The 16861-nt window shown below is 36.6% G+C and overlaps 1 long non-coding RNA gene and 1 pseudogene across 2 annotated transcripts in view; both read right to left on the bottom strand.

Moving 5' to 3' along the window:
• LOC306653168 overlaps window positions 1–16861 on the bottom strand; it is a 425241-nt gene that overhangs the window by 97801 nt on the left and 310579 nt on the right. The window contains exons 4-5 of the long non-coding RNA XR_013761658.1: window positions 13300–13380; window positions 1003–1194 (exon numbers count right to left, since the gene is read on the bottom strand). This is a non-coding gene — a long non-coding RNA (uncharacterized lncRNA). The remainder of the gene's footprint in view (window positions 1–1002; window positions 1195–13299; window positions 13381–16861) is intronic.
• On the bottom strand, window positions 8074–11279 carry LOC306653625 (cleavage and polyadenylation specificity factor subunit 5-like; annotated as a pseudogene). Its single transcript has 2 exons — window positions 10716–11279; window positions 8074–8416 (listed from the first exon to the last, which is right to left on the bottom strand). The product of its transcript is annotated as a cleavage and polyadenylation specificity factor subunit 5-like (transcript).

Genomic DNA, 16861 nt, shown 5'->3' with positions numbered 1-16861 from the left:
GCACAACATCTGTATGTTAATCCTAAATCCAAATCCTAAACAAGGCTTGGTTACTTACAGGTTCTTTACTAAAGCGTGATCATTCTTTCCCTTCCTATTTAACCTCTCTTTGTTAGTGCTGTACATTAATTATTTTCCTGGTTACGTCAGAGACAACCCTAGTATTTGCCTTCCAGGGGCCAAACTGTCCTGTGCCTTGAAATTTTCTTCACATCTCAAATGCTTCCAGGTCCAATGGCACTTACAGTAAAAGGTTAGTAATGAGAAACTGGGAGGCAGAGTGTATGGTTCCTATTAATTGCTAAAAGCATTATGAAAAGTCATGACTTTAAGTTTTGATAAGCCTATTAGCTAATTGTAAACAAATAAAATGATGAATATTTCTAGATCTCTGAGAAGCATTCCACAGAGAAAATTAACATGTATAATCTTTAATATTTAAACACATCTTAAAATAACTCACATGGTCATGCATGAGATATTTAAAACTGGTTTACTTCACCTTAATGAGAATTAAAGTGTGAAATACAATCCCTGTACAAAAAACATTTTCCTAATACCTAATCCAGTAAAAGTAGATAAGCATAACTCATAGGAATTAGAGAAATAACTTGCAATAGAATTATGGAATCTAAGAACTAGCAGAGACCTCAGAGATATGTAGTTAATGTTGTTCATTTTACAAAGGAGGAAAAGTAGGAAAGAAGTTCAGTGATTTCCCTAATGACAATGGCTGATGGAGTGCCAAATAAGGCCTAAGCATGCTGTCATAACTTACATCAGGGTGCTTTCTACTGTGGCCTACATCCTGGTTAATCAAAATGATGTTCTATTCCTTTACATTAGAATAGCGATCCAAATATTTACTGCTAATAGTTATCTCATGCAAGCATAAATCCTTTGTAATAGCCCTAGTTAGATGTTCTAGAATAAACAACACCCAATACTTGTTTTCTGGGATTTATAAGCTAGGAAGTCTGAAGGGAAGTGGGACCCACTTACCCAGTTGTTCGTAGAGGCTCTGAGAATTGACTTGTGTGCTCAGGAATGTATCTGTCAGCAATCAGTGTGTTTCTGCTGCTTGCTCTTATGCTGTTGAGCTCAAATCCCTCTTGGTTTCCCATAGCCAAAGCTCTTGTCAGGAGCTTGAAGCTGCAGAGGGAGGGACTGTCAGCACTTCACCACTCTTTTGACCTTGGGAAAGAAAAAACATGCTTTATTGTCGTTGTGATATAGCTTTTAAAAGTTACACAAATCAAATTAAAAGCTGAATTAAACCTTTTTTTGTATATTCCAAAACCAGAGTGTACATTAAATGTCCTATATATTAAAATATGTTTATTGGACTTATGACACGTGACAGATTAATATGATGTTAAGACCTTGGTTATTTAACAAAATAACTATTCCCACAAAAGTTAACTATTAAAATGTTATTTCTATGTAATACCTGAATTAACATTTTATTTTAAAAGGTATAATGCATTCTAAAATTTAGTGCAAAGAATAAAGGATTACATTAACTTCTACATAGAAGTAATAATAGATCATAAATGAACTCAACTGATTTAACCAACAGTGATTACAGAGCTTTAGCACCAATGCTTTCGCTCTGAAATAACTTCAGTGACATTAATCTTAGAAAATATAAAGCAATATGTCCTTCTAGCCATCATTCTGAGTCAGAATTCCAAACCACTGGGACTAGGTGTCATCCAAGAAATACTCAGTGTTTGAAAACTAAGAATAATTTAAAGGCAAGAAGAATTCCATGTACCAAAAATTTATCAACACCTAATTGATTTGCTTTCAAATAAACAAGGTTAATAATTTCATGTTTTGACATAATGGTTGTCATGGAAGGAAGAATAATGCACCCCCAAAGATAACTACATCTTAATTCCCAGAATCAATGAGTATGTTATGTGACAAGGTAAAAGAGAAGTAAGATTGCAGATTGAATTGAGGTTGCTAATCAGATGACCTTAAAATGGAGAAATTGTACCAAATTATAAAGAAAAAGACAAGGAAATGGCTTATCACTGTGTTCGTTGCCTATTAGTGTTATAACAAATTACTACAAACTTGGTAACTTAAAAAGTTTATTGTTGTATCAATCAGAGTTCTCCAGAGAAACTGAATCAATAAGAGGTATGCCTGTGTAGGGAGAAGGAGAGGAAGGAGCAGGGAGTGGCGGGGGAGAGAGGGGAAGAGATTTGTCTTAGAGGATTGGTTCACATGATTGTAGAGTCCTGCAAAATCCCAAATGTGCAGGGCAGCAGGCGGGCTGGAGAACCAAGCAGGGCTCCTGTTGCAGCTCCAGTAAGAAGGCAGTCAGTTCACAAAAATCTCTCCCAAGGTGAGAGGTCAGTCTTCTACTTAAGTCCTTCCACTGATTGTAGGAGACTCACCTACATTATGCAGGATAATGTCCTTTACTCAAATGCTCTGCTTTAAGTGTTAATTTTATCCAAAAAAAAAAAAAAAAAATTACCTGTGCAGGGACAGCTATACTGACTTGTGACCAAAGACTGAGTTCTATGACTTATTCAAGTTGCATATAAAATTAACCATGAAAATTACCTTGTATATCCGGAAATTAGAATTATAAATGAGTTTCACTGGGCTAAATCCCAGGTGACAGATGGAGTGAATTCCTTCTGAAGGCTTTAGGAAGGAAACCCTCTTCTTTCTTTGTCAGATTCTGTAGGTTGCCTACTTTTCTTGGCTTGTGACTCCCTCTTCTCTTCAAAGTCAAAAATGGTTGGTTGGGCTGGGGCTGTAGCTCAGTGGTAGTGTGCTTGCCTCACACACGCAAGGCACTGGGTTCCATCCTCAGCACCACATGAAAACAAATAAAGATATTGTGTCCATCTACAACTAAAAAATATTCTTTTAAAAAATGGTTGGTTGTCTTTCTTATGGTTCATGAAACAGACACTAACTCTTCCCTGGTCTCCCGCTTTCCCTTTCATGGGCCGTTAGGTCTACCAAAATAATGTAGGATAAATGCCCTATTTCAATTTCAATGAACTAGCAACTTTCATTCCACCTGCAATCTTAGCCTTTGGCCTGTGCTATCACAGACTCATAGGCTCCAACGACTGGGACACAGACAAATATTTCTGAAAAACTCAAGTTACTTTACCAGAGGGCTTTATTGTGTTTACATGCATTGGAACCATCCCAATGGTTGTGCAATGTTTCAACAACTTTTTGGCAAGGTAAATTTTTTCTTCAAATACACCATCCTTTTGAACTTGACTTGGGAAATGCCACACCAGCTTGGTACATTGAATACTCACTACTATTAAAATAAAAATATCTGTAATCGATTGCTTTTATATACTTAAAAAATTAAGAATGTAGCTAATTTAAAAAACATGAACAGAAACTCAATTCAACTAAAAAATGTACATTGAAGAATCCCCCACAAGAATAAGTTTCTTAAGTGCTACAAAGAAGCAAAATGGTTATGTGACTTAGGTAAAATAAAGAACTCCATGGTTTTTGATAGAATTAGATTCATGAATATCAGTGTAGAACTGGAGGTATTCTTTTGATTCTATCTAAATCACTCTTCCTGGGAGTTACTGTACAATAGCCAATTTATTGAACCTGTTCAGGTACCCATTAACAGATGAATGGATAAAGAAACTGTGGTATATATACACAATGGAGTTTTACTAAGCCATAAAGAAGAATGAAATTATGGCATTTGCTGGTAAATGGATGGAAATGAAGAACATCATGCTAGGTAAAAGAAGCCACACTTAGAAAGTCAAGGGTCAAATATTTTCTCTCATATGCAGAAACTAACCCAAATAAAGGGGAAAAATTGGGAAAGAGAGGGTAATCCAATGAAAAGAGAAATGAGATCTGTGGAGTAAGCAGATTGAGGCAGAGAGAGAAGGAACAGTAGAATTATATTGACAAAATTATGCTAAATACATAAATTAACATACCACAGTGAATTTCACCCTTATGGATATCTATAAAGCACTCATTTAAAAAACTATAAATAAAAAATAAACAAGATGACACAATAAGCAGATACCAGGGATATTATAAAAATTTCTGAATAAAGCCTAGACTCAGGAAAAAAAAAAAAAATCAAAGAAGAGAGTAGCATTACTTGGAAAAGAGCTATTAGAAGAAAGTTCTTTCAGAACCTGAGAATATGGAACAGGAAGATCAAGATGACTTTAGATGAAAAATCTGAACTATTCATGTGACATAGAATGTCAGAGTGGGGAGAACAGAATTATGCAAAGATTATGAGAAAATGTCAATTTTTTTTATCACATTCTCTGGCAGATTTTGTAGGCTGTGATAGAGTTGTTCTTTGAATTATACTTTATCACCCTTAGGTCCACATGTACACAAATATAAATAACCATATTTAGAAAAGTCAAAAGGTTGTAGAAAGATGTGATAGATTAGTACCATCAAAATAGTAGATTTGATAGTTTTAGCCCCTTTTTTTTTCCCTTTTGATGCCACCTTTGTTAATTATTTAAGCTCAGTACATGGCAAATCTTTGTGTTTCAATCTTCAAAATGTAGGTTGCATACAAAGAAGTTCATCTTTATGAAAAAAAAAAAAATCCCTGATAATGTGTTCCTTTAAACTGCTGATTCCAAATACCTCATTGTTTTGCTGTATTTTGAGCTCATGATTCAAATGTGTCTGTTTAGGCTAATATATTTAGAACTGAATGACTTCAAAATGTCTAGTCTTTACTTCTGTGTTTATCTGTATGTTCCACCTTCCTAAGATGAAAGAAACAAATACATTTTTCTGCCCTACTAATATGCAAATTCAGCTTCCCTGTATTAAGAGCTCTATACTACATATTGTTATAACTGATGGGGAAGTCTAAGCTGGTATAAATGCCGCTCTTGGCCTTGACATAAGAATAGATGATTAAAATAAAATTGCACTTCTCTGGCAGTGTTGAATATTGGCCAGCTGCCCAAATTCAGTGGTGCACATTCTGGTAGGCTTAGCTTCTCTAACACATTGCACCACTGAGCTCAGACTTTCCCTGCCTGTTACTTCAGATGTGCTGGGATTGATATATTTATCCTGCCTCATTGCCTGTGAGTACTGAAGGTATTAAAGAAAAGATTAACCTGCAGGTATTATGAACACTGGGGACTCTTACATTAGATGTCACTTCTTGAAACATTGCCTTTTAAAGATGACACACATGAACCAGATCAAGATGAAATTTGTATTATATAAGTAATTTTAACCATTCACCAGAGGATTATAAAGTGTATACATATGACATCATATCATGGACCATAAAAGATTCTGTAAATTTTCTATTTAATTCATAGCACCAGGCACTATATTCAAAATACATAATAGCAAAAATTTCCATAAATTGTTCAGGCAAAACAACACAAATCTTGCTTTATATAGCAGACCAAAAAAGTTATTTTTTAACTAACTTGAGAAAATTTTCCTTTTTCCCACCTATATTCTTCAATGGGTTAATAACTTGGCTGCATTTTTACAGATTCAATTATCTATTGCTAGATAGAATACAAATCATTGTGGTACAGTGATTGAGGCTGAAGATAATTGCTAGAATTTTAATATGAGAACCACCATTAGTAAATGTATGACCGAGGACAGGTTTACAAACATGTATTAACATACTTGTGGTCAGTTTCCTCATGTATAAAAATGTTAACTTCTCTCTCAATAGGATTTCTGTAGGGACTAAATGATTTAGTACATATTAAGCATGGAGAACAGTTCCTAACACACAGTAGTTACCTGGTTAATGTCAGTTACTGTTAATAACTAAGATATGAGCATATGGAAGTTTCAAAAAACTACATCATGCATAGAACTGCCCATGTTTATCATAGGGAAGAGAAAACCTATAGGTGAGATTATAGCTGCAATCAAATATCTGAAAGGTTGGTAAGTGGTTAAGGCTTTGAACTTAATCTAGGAAAATAGTGCAAAAACAGTGTATGGCAGACACCAATTAAAAGTTACCTGTCTGTCCCCAATTCAAGTCTTATCCCCATGGATTTTGAGGTAGCCTACATTTACACAAAATTCATTAGGATTACAAAATTTAATCTGTACTCACAGATTGTGTAACCAAAGAAAGAATTGGATAATACATACATGCTGGCCTTTTAGAGGCTGAGGAATTCACATAGACATCATGAATTCCAAAACTAAGGTGAACTCTCAAGCACCCTCCCCCAATCCCAGTTTCTCTTAAAACACACACACACACACACACACACACACACACACACACACACACGTATTTGAGATAGTTATAATTGCAGGATCAAAGGAAAAACAGAAGTACAATAGAACAGAGTTTTCCCTGAGCTTTATTATTATAAGGTGTTTTTAACATTACAAGCAAATCATTATCAAATTATTCAGCCAAAATTTAAATAATTTAAAATTATGGATGTTTAATCAGAAGGAAAAAAGCTTTCTATATGTTTCAGAGCTTCTGACTTCTTACTGGAATTGTCTAACAGAGTTCATACAGCAATTATTCTGTACTGAGTATACCTGGAAACTTGGAAAAAATACTAATATCCAGGTTACATCCCCAAGGAATCTAATTTTATTAATCTGGAATAGTGATCTAGAATCATTGCTTGAAAGCTCTCCAGGTGGTTCTAATATGCAGCTAAAGTCAGGAACCACTGGTCATCTTAATTGTTCCACTGAGATATTCTAACACAATTAGCTGAGAAAACTATTACATAATGAAAAAAAGTTATGTAAATGAAACATTATTTCATAAGTTTATAAACATTTAAAACCATACAACCTTGTAGAGATCACGAAAAGACTTGCGAATTTGGACTCTTCCAAGTTTTCAATAATGTCACTGATGTCAGGTTTCTCCATGAATATGAATTCAATACAACACACTTATAAAAACAAGTCCCCAATGTCATGAAACCATGAGAAAAGAGCACTTCATAGACTCAGACATGGAAATATAAAAATGAATAAATTAAGGTCTCTGTTTACAATAAGCTCAAGGTTAAATTTTGACATAGAATAGCAGCACAACTAAAGCATGCAGCTAACATTCACTGTTTGAGTTCTTACTATGAACTAAGAACTGCTTTGAACACATCGCATGAATTTTCCCTCTGCCTTTTTTATGGGTGTGTTAGCTTTTTGTCATGGTGACCAAAATACCTGACAAGTACAACTTGAGGAGGAAAAACTTAGTTTGCATTGTTCAGAAGTTCAGTCCATGATGGGCCACTCCCATTGTTCTGAGTTTAAGGTGAGGAAGAACATTGTGGTGGAAGAGTGTGGCAGAGGAAAGCTGCTCAGTTCACAACAGCTGGGAAATAGAGAGAGAAAGGTGCAAGGGACAAAATATAAACTCTAAAGGCACACCCCTAGTGACCTACTTCCTCAGCCATGCCCCACCTGCCTATAGTTACCATCCAGTTAGTTCATTCAAATTATTAGCCCATCGATGGATGAATCCACTTATTAGGGTACAGGTCCATAATCTAATCATTTCACCTCTGAATATTCCCACATTAATACACGAACTTTTGGGGGGACACTTCATATCCAAACCAAAACAGTAAGTGAAGAAATGGAGGAATTTAGATGCTGAGAAAAGTATTCAAGGTTGTATTGCTGCTAATGGTGGAGCCAGTATATGACCCTAATATGAGAACCAGAGAGCCAGCATTTGTAACTACTAAACAGTACTACTTTTGAAGCTCAAAATCACTGAGATTTTGTCACTCAACTCTCTGCATCTTCATATGAAAAGCCACATGAGCTTATTAAGAAAGAATTGTTCTTTTGAAAACAGAAATTGTTCCATACCTCACTAAAAGCAAGATTGGAGATTTTTATTTTTTTAAAGTTTTGAATAACCTTTAATAAAATTAATAGTGATATTTGATTTTCAATAATGGAAAACAATTCTTTTTTTTTTCAAAGCTTGCTTTCTTTAATGTCATACAAACAAGTATGAGTTAGAACCAAAAGTAAATAAACACTGTCACATTCGTTGACACGACTCTCCAGTTCCTCATATTAACTTTATTATTCAAACAACAGAAAGTTGGTGACAACTTAGAAATTGGGAAAGGGATAAAGCCAAAAATAAGTTACTAAGACGTTTATACTTCTATACTGTGTACAGCTGGACTCACAGAGACAGCTTCTTTTACTTCTCCTCTGCCACTCATATTCTGTTGTATATAAAATTGAACCTGCTCAACAGTTGAAGGAGACTAGAAATGATGGGCCTGTATCCTGGTGCATTATCATACAATTAGAGCAATGGTGCAGCTGCCAACTTGTAATTTTTAGGTACTGTATACAATGCTTTCCTTGAACTTGAACCAGAAACAATTTCATATGTTCCTTAGGCTGTGTATTTTGTGCAGGAATATAAGAATTATCTTAGTCAGCTTTTTCGTTACTGTGACTAAAATAATCTGAGAAGTACAATTTTAGGAGGAAAAGTTTATTTGAGGGTTCACAGTTTCAGAGGTCTTAGTCCACAGAAGACCAGCTCCATTACTTGGGGCTCCAGGTAAGGCAGAACATCATGGTAGGATAGTATGGCAGAGGGAAACAACTCACATTGTGATCAGGAATAGAGAGAGTCTCCACTCTTTAGATATCAAATATACACTCCAAAGCCCACTCCCCAATTCCAATCTCCTCAGCTACACCCTACCAATTCAGTTACCACTAAGTAAATCCCTATCAGGGAATTAAATCACTGATTGGGTTAAGACTCTTACAACCCAATCAATTCTCCTCTGAACCTTCTTGAATTGTCTGACACATGAGCTTTTGGGGGAAACCTCACATCCAAACCATAACATTCCACCCCTGGCCCCTAAAAGCTCACACTCATCTGACAATGCAAAATATATTTAGTTTATTTCCAAGAGTCCCCATAGTCTAAACAGGTCCAAGATTGCTCAAAGTTCAAGTCCAAACTTGAACTTTGAGGTGCAAGGTAATCTCACATTGTGAATACCTATAAAGTTAAAATATCCAACATATAAAGGTACTGAGTAAACATTTCCATTTATAAAAATAGGGGCATAGAAAAATGGAATGGGACCAAAACAAGACCAAAATTCAGCTAGACAAACAGGTTCTATAGCTCCATGTCCAGAATCGGGGGCACATAGCACTGGATGTTCTCCCCAAAGGGCTAGTGTAGCTCCACCCCTGTGTCCTTTCCGTTGGCTTGTCTCTGCTTAATTTCTGCAACTTTCCTAGAATGATGTCCCACATTTCTGGCATTTCTTAATCTTGGGGGGGTCTCCACTGTGGCTTTGGCTTCCTCTTCACATCTCCACAATTTGATTTCTAAGGGGGTTCCCACAGGGATTCTGACCCTGCTGCACTTTGCCTGGCCTCCCAGGCCTTCCTTTGAAATCTTGGTGGAAGCCACCATGACACCCTAACTCCAGCATCTTGCATTCCTGCAGAAGCAGCACCATGTGGTTGATGTGAGCAGTAGCCAAACTTCCAGAGATCCTTGCTGCAGCAGCCTCTGAGTGCCTGAGTAACTCAGCATGTTGACGAAACTTCAAGACCAACCCCCCTTGTGCAAGAAGAATGCCCCACTTGTCTCTTTCCAAGAGAATTTTCACCATTTCTCCCTTGAGCTTGAGATGGGTGTGGCCTTGCTAGCTCCTGAGATGCCCTTAAGCAATCTTTCTTATTGTCTCTAGGCAAAGTTTTTAGCATTTCTTTAATGGCGATAATGTCTTTAACAACTTCAGCTTCCTTAACCATAGTTTTACTCCAGTATTTCAAGTTCACTTTTTCCAAATCTTTCTGCTCTACTTTCTGCTCCTGATTATCACAATAAATTTGGCTAAAAGCTGCCAGCAATACCCATGCCACTTCCTGAATGCTATGCTTCCTGAATGCTTCCACCAGATTAAGAAGTTTCTAAAATAAGTCACAGAAAGTCTCAGGACTTGGGCAAAATGCAGACTACTTCTCAGCCAGAACATAACAAGAATGGCCTCTACTCAAAATTCCAATAAAGTCTTCCTTTTCTGGACTCTCTTGAGCCAGGTCTTCACTGATCATGGTCCTATTGCCACTCTGGTCTTCTGAGCTTGCACCAGAATTGCCCATTAGTCTCTGCTTACAACACTCTAAAGCATTTCCAGATTTCACTGCTATACATTTCAAAATTCCTCCCACCAATTCCAAAAAGGTTCAAAATCATCTGAAACACATGGTCAGGTAAGTCACAGCAATGACCCCACTCTCAATAACAATTTCTGTTTTAGTCAGCTTTTTTGCTGCTGTGACTAAATGACTCAACCAGCACAACTGTAGAGGAGGAAGAGTTTATTTGAGGATTCATGGTTTCAGAAGTCTTAGTCCATAGAAGGCCAGTTCCATTCCTAGGTGCTCCAGTGAGGCTGAACACGGCAGGAGAGTGTGGCAGAGGGAAACAGCTCACATTGTGATCAGGAAGCAGAGAGAGAGAGAGTCTCCACTTTCCAGATACAAAATATATACCTCAAAACCACACCCCAATTCCCACCTCCTCCAGCCACTCCCTACCACTTCAGTTACCACTCAGTTAATCCCCATCAGGGAATTAAACCACTGATGGGGTCTTAAACCCAATCATTTTTCCTTTGAACCTTCTTGCATTTTCTCATAGGTGAGCTTTTGGGGGACACCTCATATCAAAACTATAAAAGGGATACTGAAGAGGTTTAAAATTTAGTCTCCACTAGTTACTAATGCAGTCATAAATGACCCAAACTTGCAGGACTCCATCTTGATGACCCAGTGTCTCTGTCATTAAGCATTTAGTCCTTCAACTTCATCTTCTCCTACGTTAAGTTCACCACCAGGTAATTTGAAGAAAGTTGTTCCCAGCTGAAGCAGTAACACATGGGTAGTCAGTGCTCATGTATAATCAGATCCTCTTCTACAGTTCTTCTCATTGCAATTTTATCAACCGCCTCCCTCATGTGCTGAAATCTGGCTGCAACAGAACCATCCTTCTCATAGAGGGGCTTTTTATACCAAAAGTATAATTGCTGAGAGGGTACAGGTTGATGGTGTGCTCCAGGGTGAGGGGCTTGGTCTGCTGGATGTATTTGTTGACAAACTGGGTGAACCCCCTGCTAGGGCCAGCCTATCTGTGAATGATTAGGTAGAACCACAGCAAGCTCTGGAAATAGGGTGCAGAAACAGGAGGCAGGGGACATATCCATGTCCCACTCAGCAGCAGCCATCTGCCATTAACAGGTGAGTGTAATAGAGGCAAAAACGAGTCTTGATAATGTAATGCCTAGATAATTTTATGAAAGTATTTTGATGAAAAAGCTTGAATCATTGAAAGAAAAGATGAAAAACCACACTAAGGAAGCTCAGGGATCAAGTAGACCTGGGAACATAGGAAGCAGAAACAACAATGGAGAGTCTTTTCAGGTCTCTGTGGTTGGAATCAATCATATTCAATGTGCTCTCCCCTTGTTTCACTTTACTAAATATCCAGATATCAGGAAGAGTGTGCTCCATTGAGCTTCAGGTTATATGCCCACCTGTTGTCCAGAGACCTGGCACCTTAATAATTAATTCTCCCACAGCTACTTGAAATGAGGGGAAATATTTGTGCAAAGAAATATATTAAAAAAGGAAATCAGACAATAACAACAGCTGGCCAATAAACTCCTACTGCTATTGAAATGAAGAAATGCAATAGTTTTGAAAAGCCTTATAAAATGTTTGCCTGTTGGTCAAAAACAATCGTGTACTCATTAAGAAAAATATTTTAGAGCTAAATAAAATAAAATTATTCACATTTAAAAAAAATGAAGAGGGAAGTGGGAGGACTCAGAGTGTAATTCACGCACAAGATAGCTACAAGGACAATCATTATGCATCAGTAAGCTTATTCATCCTCCCCTGAAATCTACTTTCCCTGTGTGTTATATTATGTTTTCAGAACAAGATCTGTCCTTTCCTAGGTAATTAGGGCTAGAGCTGATTAACTCCAAAGTTCTATCATTGAAATTGATTTAACATGAGGCCAGGAAAAGCTTTTTACTACCAAGTTAAGTTAAAATTTGAGAGGACTCGTCTATCTTCCCTCGACATCTTCCCTCCTGAAGGCCGAATTGCACCCTCCAAGTGGAATAAGATCGCATTTCTCCACATCTGTGTGGCTAGGCTTCAGTATGCCCTCACAAGGTCACTCCTATGTTTATCAGTCTTCATTTCATTTGCATGCTAAAGAGCCGTATGCTGCCTATGAGATCAAGTTCAAATTTCCAGTCATAGCCTAGTTTTCTAGCCATACATGATTCCACTGCTTCAGACACATATAATCTAACCACACCAAAAAATTAACTATCAGCCTTCAAGTGGGTGATGTTCCAAGTCTGAGTGTCCCCATATGTGCTCTGCTCTTCGTTCATATTACCCCTTCTCATAAACTGCGGCTTTTTTGTACTAAATCAGCTCAAATATCAACCTAGTCAGAAAGAGCTACACCCTCATCTGGGATTCTGGTAGTAACATATACACTGAAACTAGCTTGAGGTGAAGAGCCTCAAGCCATATCATATCCGGCAGCCACGAGGGCCAGGCATGCCCAGGACTCTTACGCAGCCTAAGCTGGCATACTTTGCCCATATTTGTATTAAAATATCTTAAGGGCTGGGGAGATAGCTCAGCTGGTAGCGTGCTTGCCTCGTAATCACAAGGCCCTGAGTTTGATCCCCAGTACTGAAAAAAAAAAAAAAAAAAAACTTAAAAGTATTATACTTATCTGTTTACTCATTTCTTCTTTCATACTGTGAGCTCTTTAGAGGCAGCACCCATTTGTAATTATCTATCACCATCAATTCAATAAACACTTATCGAGTAACTAATATGATGAGGAATTGAGCAAAGTACCAGGAATTAAACAGTGAGAAATATAAATGGCCCTTGTCACCACAGCACCTACAGCACAGGTGTTCAGGGAGACAGAGACAATGAAGCACTAACACTGTGTGCTATGCAATGACAGGGAAAAACCTGGAATGCATGGAAGCACACTTAACCCTCACAACCATGCCATAAGGGAAGTTAGTTCCTTATTACACAGAAGAAGAAATGGGGAAGATAAGATGTTCCCATTAACTTCCCACATATTGTTCAGCTAATGATGGACATATCCCCAGTCCCAAATCTGCAGGACTCCAAACCTCTAGGGTCACCTGTTATGTTGTTTCTTCTCCTCCACCTAAAATGAAAATAGATAGTCACCTGATAATGCTGAGTGAGAAAAAGTGAGGGTCCAAGAGAGACTCCCAGGGGAAATCATAAGGAACAGGGATACAGGGCTGCCTGAAAAGCAAAGTGAAAGAGGATATAACAAAAAGGTAGGTTAAAAACCAGGAGAGCTTGTATTCGTAAAAGCAAAGAGAATAGAACACACAGCACAATAAGGAGCAGTAAACAGTCTCTCAATGAATGTTTAATGATAGACTTGTTGAATAAATAACGGCAAAATAAGGCCTCCTATATTTCTTAAAGAAAGTTTGAGGATCACTGCTATCTCTTTTTAGATGCATTTATGACAATTGTATGTAAAATGATGAATATAAATATGAAAATCACATCAATGATTATTTTTTAATTATGTTGAAATAGACTGAACCTGAGACCTGCACTTTAATTCTATGCCTTTGTAATAATTAATCATACATTAAAAACAAGATAATTTGATGACAAGATACCTATTTAACAGCTTATTCATAATTTCACCTTTCCTACAAAATAACATATAAGTAGAAACTGCCAATTCATTGGAAGTTCTGAGAATACAATCAATCAAAAATGAAACTGTGACTTGATCTTTCATTTAGTGTTGGGATAGATTCAGACTGAGTACTCTATAAATGCACTACTGTTTTTACTTGATGGGCAAGATACAATGTATTCCTGGACACAATGACAGTATTCAAAGCATAAAACTTACAACAAAAAATAGAAAAGAAAATTTTAAATACAATCAGCACTGTCAGAGAAAGAACAGGGATGGAATTGACCCTAGATAAGCCATTATAATAATCCTTCCAAATGATATTCTAAAATGTGAGAAATCATAAGATTTTTATAAGCTCTTTAGACTATTTTGTACACTGCAGGGTACCATTCATGTATACCATTCATCAGTCTAGCACATCAGTAGATAAAAAGAAAAGAACAAAGATAAATAAATTATGGACTATTGTTCAGTTGAAATTATTAAAATATTTATAATTGACTTGTCAATTCCACAATCAAGGTCAACTCACCTAATATATAACATTATATTCCATTAAAAGATCTTCATTAAATAATCACATATTTTCTCATTTAGTACTTTGATTTTTAAAAAAACAGGAAAACAATACTTTCCTACTCAACATACATTTTTTTCTAATCAGATTTTCCATCATCCATAAATTCACAAGGAATTGCATTGGAATCAGTTCTAAATGTAGGGCACAATTTATCTTATTTCTGGTATGCTAATTAAACCTACCTAAGTGACTGATACTTTATTATATGAAACTAAACAAAGGGGCATGTGAATGGTGTGTCCCATGACCAGTCACCTATAAAGCACCTTGATCAATGATGACGCTCTCACCTTTGTTCTCTTCCATTCCCTATAATCCACACTTCAGCAATCTAGTCCAATGCCAGAGTCTTTTTTGTGGTATCAGATGTACTTTCTAAGGGCTGAAGGAATCTCCTTAATCATCTTCTGTTAGAATATCAATTTAGGAGTCCAAATAAGCTAAAGTTTCTAAAGAAGTGCTATAGTGGTAAAATGTGTTGGTTTTCTTTTGATGTGATATTATTTTACCAAAAATTATGTTAGGTTATTCTTATGGTTATAATAAAAAATGTCTATATTATGACTTAATGGCCCAAATAATTTATGGAAGAAAGTTTTGAGTTTAGCATACTGAAAATGGATCCAAAGTATCACTGCATTTTTATTTTATTTTTGCATGTCCTACTCTTTTGGTGATTGATTAATACCTTACCATTTTAAGCATGAAAATTTAAGAACAAATAAATCTTTTCCATGGTATAAAATATGTACTGAACCAAGCATGAATGTTTAAAAACAAAGAAACCTTTTCTTTAATATAAAATATGAACAAAGTTACCTCTAGCCAAATCTAATACTTTCTCCTTCTGGGTGTTCTTTTACTGTCCATTGAGTACTCTAACTTGGATTGTGACACTTTTCCACCAAAACCGTTCTCTCCAAAAGCATCATTTTTTATCATTAAATCTAAGGATCACTCTTTCCCTGGTCTTTCTGGAATTCTCAGAAGCATTTGATACAAGTGTCTGTTCCCTTTTCTTGGAAATCATCTTCTCTTACTTTTATGGCACAATATTCCACTGATTTTTTTCTGACTTCTCAGAGCCATTCTCTTGGCACCTATGTTAGAAACTCCTCTTTCCCTAGCCCCTAAAGCTTTATGTCTTTAAGCACACTGTTCTACATCTCTACCCTCCTAGACCATCTCATCCCCCTTGTGCCTTTGATATCAATTTTATGCTGAATATTATTAATGTTCTATCTATAGCTCAGCCTCTCCCCTGAATTCCTTATCCATACTGACTACCAGATACCTCCACTTGAACATTTTACAGACATCTCAAACTCAGTATATCCCAGACTAACCACCTTACTAACTCCTCTATGGTCCCATCTCAATGAATGGTTCCTTTGCATAGCCAGCTGTCCAAACTAGAATCCTCAGCATCAACTTTTATGTCTCCTGTCCTTCATCTGACAACTGTGATCGTCAGTTCGTAGTGATGTTAGTTACTAAGTATACATACATCATAACCACACTTTTCTACCCCAGCTGGTCCATCTCATGTTCATTACAACCAAAACCTCATAAGTGTTTTTCCTCTGTTATCTATTGCTTCCTTTTTTCATGTTGGAAGAAGAACATTATTTCTCATTTTTTTCATATTACAGATGTAATTATATACATAATACACATATATATACATACATATATATACATGTATTTATGTATATATATATGAACTATTACATTTTCTCCATGCTTAAAACCTTTAGGTTGATTTCCAACTCATTTTTCATAAAGCTTGAAATCATTGACATAATACTGCCAGTAGCCCAACTCATCTTCCATTCCCCCTTTCCTCTACCCATTGTACCTCTAATTAAATGGTCAATGTCATCCATTCCCACTTCACTGTTAGTTCAGTAAGCTTAGCAGCTATCTTTTAATTCACAGTTTCATTCCCAGCACTGAGCATAGTTCTTGGCACAAGGTAAGTGCTAGATAAATAAGCTCTAAGTGAATTAATAAAACTAAATTTATAAAACAATAGAAGACTTTCAAAGACTTTATTTGCACTTGTGCCCAATTTAATTCCAGAGCCCATATAGTGAGGAAAGCACAATTTCCAACCACATCCTGACCCTGTTAAGACCAGTCACATAAGAAATAGCGATGAACAGTATTTTTTAGCTTGACTCCAGGACTTCAGCTAAAGTGAAAAGGAGATGAACAAATGCCAGTCCAAGGGGGAAAGTGGGACTGAAGCAGAAGCTGTGTGTTCACTCATAGGGCACTCTTGCTGGAAGGCAGCCAATAATGGATCCATTTGTCCTGCGAGACTCAGAAACATAAAAAGTATCAGAAGCACTGGGTCACAGGAAGATTAATTTATTACCCATAAAGATCTATCAGCTCAAGATAGAGGAAAAAAACAAACTGAAAGCATGCTAAGCAAAAATCACTTTTTCTTCAACCCCATTTTTACGAAATAGCAT

The sequence above is a fragment of the Sciurus vulgaris genome (genome assembly GCF_902686455.1).
Source record: "Sciurus vulgaris genome assembly, chromosome: 2".
In the NCBI taxonomy this organism is placed as follows: domain Eukaryota; kingdom Metazoa; phylum Chordata; class Mammalia; order Rodentia; family Sciuridae; genus Sciurus; species Sciurus vulgaris.
Note: the sequence above shows the minus strand (reverse complement) of the source record. Positions and strands in the feature narration are given on the sequence as shown.